This window comes from Lathyrus oleraceus, chromosome 2, assembly GCF_024323335.1.
Source record: "Lathyrus oleraceus cultivar Zhongwan6 chromosome 2, CAAS_Psat_ZW6_1.0, whole genome shotgun sequence".
Classification (NCBI taxonomy): Eukaryota; Viridiplantae; Streptophyta; class Magnoliopsida; order Fabales; family Fabaceae; genus Lathyrus; species Lathyrus oleraceus.
Window position 1 is genome coordinate 93,669,733 of NC_066580.1, and position 7,045 is coordinate 93,676,777.

The 7,045-nt window shown below is 37.0% G+C and overlaps 1 non-coding gene across 1 annotated transcript; it reads right to left on the reverse strand.

Annotated features, from left to right (window-relative positions):
- Window positions 1-4,007: 4,007 nt before the first annotated feature.
- Window positions 4,008-4,114, reverse strand: LOC127124932 (small nucleolar RNA R71). The gene has a single exon (XR_007804407.1). It is a non-coding gene; the product is annotated as a small nucleolar RNA R71 (small nucleolar RNA).
- Window positions 4,115-7,045: the final 2,931 nt, after the last annotated feature.

The following is a 7,045-nucleotide window of genomic DNA, read 5'->3' on the forward strand; positions in this document are numbered from 1 at the left end:
TTTGAATATAAAATCAAGTGGGTACGTGATCAAATAGTACATAGTACAAATCAAATACTCCTTCGATTCCTTAATTCGTGGGTGAAGGACAATATTATACATCACACCTGTCATTGAAATTATAAGCGAATGACGGTACGATGTATCACTCCTGTCACCAATCCAACAATGAACAATTGCTCTATTTGTATCCCCATTTTCCCTCCAAAGATCTCTTTTATTATGCTATATAAGTGGGACTTGGAGACTTGAAGAAAGAGCTGAGACACACTACAATATTTGACAAGTATGTTTCTACGTGAAAACCTATCGATTTTGTATATAGTTTTCTTTAAGTGTTTTGTATTTCATTTGTGTAAAATCTTCTTTTGTGGAAGCAACTTTTAACACACAAAATCTTATTCAAATTGTTTGTTTGTATTTTCCTTAAGAAGTCTAGGTTTTAGTCGGATCCTTGAGAAGACAGAGAAAGTTGTTCTTTATGATTTTCCTTAAGAAGACTAGGTTTTAGTCAAATTCTTGAGAAGACAAAGAAAATTGTTCTTTGTGGTTGTTATGTAATCTATTTGGTTATAATGGATTAAGTCCTTGGGTATAAGGCAAAATCACATTGGCGGGTGGACTAAAGTAGCTTTGATTTCAAGCGAACCAGATAAAAATACTTGTGTCTTTATCTCTTTGTTCTTAGTATTGTGAGGTGTTTTTGAGTTGGTAAAAAGCTTTTGTTTTTAAAACCCAATTCAACCCCCTTCCCCCTTCTTGTTTTTTTCACACCTTCAATTCTATATATCACTCAGCTGACCCATTTGACTTAGTTTTAATTTTGTATACATAATGAGGCTCAAGTACACATTTTCCAAGCGAAAGAATTACTAAATCAAAAAGTTATTTTGTCATAAACTGTTATAAAAAAGGGTTAAGTATATCCTCTTTTTAGAAAGAGAGTTCATACAAATTGTGAATAGAATTTAGACGAGAAGAAAAAGAAGAAGAGTAATGGGAATAAATAAAATCATACAATTGAGTAGACTTAGATTAATATGATGAATAACGGGAAATATAAGAATGAGGAGTAGGATCAACAATCATGAGAGGTCGTTGGGTATCCGTAGGGATAAGAGGGATCCAATAATACAATTAATGCTAGTATCATTTATGGATTTCTCAAAATTATAATCACTAGAAATATTATCATTCAAAGAAAAAGAATCAACATGAATAAATTATAGACTACTATTAACATGACACTTAGAGGAAAAATAGTAAAATGAATATGTTCACGAAATACACCATGATGAGAAACATAAAGTTTTCTTTCTTGAGTATCATAATAATAATAACCCCTTTGATAATCCACATAACCAAGAAAAACATGTATGGAAAAACGGGAAGACATCTTACTATGGCATACTTGTGGACAACAAACAAAACAAGTAGAGTCATATACTTTCAAAGAAGAACAATCAAGGATAAAATCATACAATTATTCAAAAGGAGTAAAGGCTGATGTGATATAACATGTGATTAAACTAATATCTAGGATGAACAAGAGTAAGATCCATTTCACACTAAAACTAATTGGGAACTGTTTTCCGTGAAAATTGATAAACAATCTCTGGTCTTCAGAAATGGTTTACTTTACAGGATCAACCAGTGAATCCTAGGACATGCGCTCTTGTTAAATTATATTTGAAAGTCTATGAACACTTCGACAATGCCCATGATTTGAGAATGTTGTTTAAAGTTCAAAAAGTAAATGCATAATTTGTAAAGGAATTGCAATAAATAACTTCAAAGTAAATTGCAATAAGAAAAAATAATTGATAAACTGCAAATAACTTTAATTGAAATGAAAATATGGTGATTTATACCTACATTCTCAACGAACTTGATCACACTGAATCACACCGCATTTTTGACTTAGATTTCACATGTTTATTAGGTCTTTATTATCATTTTGCTTGTGTTATGCTCTCTTTTATGTTGTTTTCAGATATTTAGCTCTTTTGGGACCCTTTTAGAAGAAACGAAGCAAAAAGACCAAAACTTAGGGTTTTTCGGCAAATATTGTACACATGGCGTTGCACATGGCGGCCGCTATAGGAGAAGCCATGACTCATCAGCCTTCAACCAGTAGGTAACCGCCATGTTCCCATGATCTTTCCCATTTCCACACATGGCGGGCGCGACCTTTGCAATTCACATTCCAACTAAGGAGAAGTTGAGGGGCACCATGGTCTTTGCAAGCTGCTGAAATCCTCTATAAATAGGTCGTTCCATTTCATTTCCAAATCATCCAACTTAGTTTACAATACTAAGACTATATTTATCATCTGTAAAAGCGGTAATCCGTCACATCGGGGGGTTATCGCACCATAGTGTAATTGAGTTAGGTCACTTTGATTTTGTTGTCGTCTTCATCTTCAGAGTCAAAGGTTTATCTTCATTGTACCAGATTTAAAGCCTCCGTTTGGAGCAGGTTCTTATTTAATCGCTTTTATTTATTTTACTTGTCTTGCTTTACTTTATTTAATTTCTGTCCACGCTTTACTTTATTTAATTTTTGTCCACACTTTACTTTATTTAATTTTTGTCCACGCTTTACTTTATTTAATTTATGTCCACGCTTTACTTTATTTAATTTCTGTCCACGCTTTACTCGTTCTTTACGCCTTACATTCTAAAACAACTTTTCATCATGATCAATATCATTGTGTTTGTTGGTATTACCATGTCTGGCTAAATCTTTCAAAGGTTAGAATGTAAGGATCGCAGTTAAAGAGATGTTTCACATATTGAATTTGTAGAAATACTTTAAAGGCTGTTTTGAGTTTTCTGAAACAAACTTGGTTAGTTTTAACTACCCAAGGAGTGCGAAAGCACCCTGGCTTAGTTAACTAGGAATTTTTATCACTTTAAGGAAAAATAATTTTTGAAACTGTTTTCGGACACGTTGATAGATTTAAAATCGGGAAACTCCTTGGGTAAACTTTCCAAATCAAAATCACTTTTCAACTAAGTTTACGAGTCTTATTTCTTAAAAATAAGTTTACTACTTTAGCGTTCTGCGCACCTTTTATAAGTGACAATAAAAGGCCTTAATTTAAGGGTAAACTCGATTCTGAATACGCGAAAGCGGTAGTTCCTGTTAAATGGATTCTTTTCAAGAGTAGAAAATATTGCCTTATAAGTAGTTCTATTTAGACAATCGAAACATCGCTTAACTGACGTGAAATACATTCAAACCTGTCTTTACCTGCACTATATTTATTTTCTTTATTTACCGTTGTTTTGCAACATCAATATCTCTTTTATACCGCCTTAGATAAACATCGTAACGATAGTAATCGATAGATTGACGATTTGGTCTCTGTGGGATCGATATTCTTTTATATTACTCTAACGCGATTCATGCACTTGCGAATATAGCGATCAAGTTTTTGGCGCCGTTGACGGGGACCAACTTCGTCAAATTTCGTACCTTGTTGTTACATCGTCTATACTAAGGCATTATTAGCCGGTAAATGCGAATAACCCGTAGTACCAGAAATTTAGTAGATCCTTTAGCGGAACCTGAACGTTACACTCGTACACGCCTCTTACTAATCCGAATTAAGAAAGCTATGGCCGAGAATCGCGATCGGAGACCTCTTAAGGAATTTGCCCAACCCTCTGACGAGGAACCTAGTTCTAGTATAGTAAACCCCCTTATTCCTACCAATAATTTCGAACTAAAACCATATTTACTGCAATTAGTGCAACATAACCAATTCGCAGGTCTCGCTACTGAGAACCCAAATCAACATTTAAAAGTTTTTATCCAAGTGGCCGACACTTTTAAATCCAACGGCAGTTCACCAGATGCGATCTGTTTGAGATTATTTCCTTTCTCCCTTAGGGATAGAGCACGTTCATGGTTAGATTCACTTCCAGCTAATTCAATAACTACCTGGGAAGACCTTAGAAGAGTATTCCTTGCTAGATATTTTCCCCCTAGTAAGACTGTTGTTCTTCGAAACCAAATAACTAGATTTACTCAAAACCAAGGAGAATAACTCTTTGAAGCTTGGGAGAGATACAAAGAGCTATTAAGAGTCTGTCCACACCATGGCCTAGAACAATGGTTGATCGTTCATACCTTCTACAATGGACTCCATTATAACACAAAGATGAGCATCGACATTGCCGCGGGTGGCGCGCTGATGAATAAACCTTACCCTGAAGCTTGTGACCTAATTGAGGATACGACCCAAAACCATTACCAATGGGGAACTGGACGAGCATCAATAGAGACCCAAGGTGGAATACATGAGATAAGCTCTATGGATATGATGCATGCGAAAATGGACGCTTTAGCCCTTAAGGTCAAACATATGTTTACAAACACTAACACCGCATCGATAGTCCACAAAGAGTGCGAACTTTGTGGATCTAAAAGACACGAATCAGCGGAGTGTAACCTTTTGAACGACCTGAACACCGACCAAGTGAATTACGCCCAAGGTAACCCATTTTCAAACACTTACAACCCTGGATGGAAGAATCACCCAAATTTTTCCTATAAAAACCAGAACCCTATCCAAAATTATGCACCTCAGAGACCACAAGGTTATCAAGCCCAAAAACCAAATCAACCTATGCAAGCTGTGCCCCAGAAGCCTAACCTTGAGAAGATCATGGAGAGCTTTATATCGGGCCAGACTCAGCAAAATAAAGAATTCATAAACCAGAACATTCACATAAATAAACTGATAACACAATTAGGGACCAAGGTTGATCAGATAATCACTCACAACAAGATGCTTGAAACCCAAATCTCACAGGTAGTACAAAACCAAGCCCCACAAACTACACCTGGAGGACGATTCCCTGGACGACCTCAACTCAACCCTCGAGGGCAAGCTAACGCTATCTCATTACGAAGTGGGACCGCTTATGAAGGGCCTTATAACCCAGCGATGAGCGAGTCCAAAACTTCTAAAGAAAATATACCTACCAACCAAGAAGAGGAACCAGTGGAACTCGAAAAACAAGCCGACCAAGAAGGAGAAGCCAAGGATAAAACTTATAAACCACCACCCCCGTACAAACCACCAATCCCATATCCGCAAATACTTAAACAAACCAAAATTAATAACCAATACCAAAAATTTATAAAAGTGATAGAGAAGCTTCATCTAGAGATTCCTTTCACCGAAGCCATCACCCAAATTCCATGTTATGCCAAATTTCTCAGAGACATCTTAACCAACAAGTGTAGGCTTGACGATCCCAAACCCTTGGAATGCAACTTTATTTCCGAGAATAAACTTGCTAAGAAGGAGAAAGACCCTGACAGTTTTTCTATACCTTGCATTTTAGGGAGTCATGTGATCGACAAAGCTTTCCTAGACTTAGGCGCTAGTGTGAGTTTAATTCCCTTAGCTGTGTGTAAAAGGTTAAACTTAGGAGAATTACAACCAACTAAGATGTCCCTCCAATTAGCCGATAGGTCTGTTAAGTACCCTGTAGGCATTTTAGAAGACATCCCAGTTAGGATCAGTCAACTTTATATCCCAACAGACTTTGTGGTCATGGATATCAAGGAAGACGACGATATCCCTATCCTTTTAGGTAGACCATTTCTATCAACAACCGGAGCTATAATAGATGTTAAAAGAGGAAAATTAACTTTTGAAGTAGGGTATTTCCAGTCCATGTTAGTTTCTTCTTTGTATTTTTGGAATAACACCCACAATACTTTTCATTTTCCTTGTGGAATGATGACACCCACACTCTTCGACATTACTGCTATCACTGGGCTCAAACCAAATGGGGAAACTTATGATCCAAACCTTATGGCTGAAGATACCATCTGCTTGACACTACTAAAGATGCCTTCACCACCTACATAGCATACTACCATGATAATAACTCTGTCGAAGTCTTTGACCAAGAGTATATTACTTTCCTTCGCTCTCTGGCTGTCTTGCTACGTATTTTGCTCAAAATCTCCTCAAGTAGCGAAGAAGTTCCTAACCATGGTGAACCAACTTCATGCTGGACACAACCTTTATCTCAACAAAATGATCTTGGACAATCTCTATGAGTCCTTAGGGGAAGGCGTCACAACTATCAAGAACCTTCAACCCAAAGGTAACCTACTACTTTTTGGCTACTAAAACTATGGTTGAATGCTACATTTGAAGCATCTTTTCCAATTCGTAATCCTACAAACGTGGAGGATGAAGAGATTAATAATAAGAGGAGCGAAGGAACGTGCCTTGCTTTGCTGACTCCTAGTGACGAAGGACTGAATTTGCAACAAACCTTCACTGGATATGTAATGATGTTCGCCAAACGCTATAACTTCACCCTATCCTTGGCTCCCTTTGCCAACAGGATGCATGGCCCTGAGTGGTTCACAAGAAAGTTCCCTGCTCCATCCAAAGACCAAGAAGAGGAATCTCTTTCCATATGGAGACATTTCTCACCCATAGACTACTGCTAACCAGGCTCAGGTAATCGAGGAATCAATTTACCCTCTTGAACTACCAACCCAATCTTGTCTCTCGATAATTTGGACTTATTCAAATTCTGCCAAAACCACTTTTTGCCAAAAAGAACTCTCTCATTCTCTACAACATGATCCACACAGAAGCCCAAAGTGACAAACTAATAGCTCGATACTTTGGCAAAACACAATTGACTCCTGTTGCATTCAAGCCATACTTTCTTTGCACCCAAGAGTTTGATACTTGGTGGAGAAATTATTATGTTGAAGAAGTTTTCGACGTTCTTGCTTTTACTCAACACCTAACCAAAGCTTTTGCCTTTATGCAGGACAAAGCCAAGAAAGGTACTTCAACTCATCTCAAAGAGATCCAAGTATTCCAAAAATACATTGAAACTGCCTATAGACCTAACAATCTTAGTCGAACCATCCGTGAAGCAACAGCTACTCTAAAAGAGAAATTTACAAAGAAAATGGAGGATTTGAAACTAAATTCGTTCATTAAACCTGAACAACGGTATCAACTAGCTTTTAACATGTATCCCCCAAAAT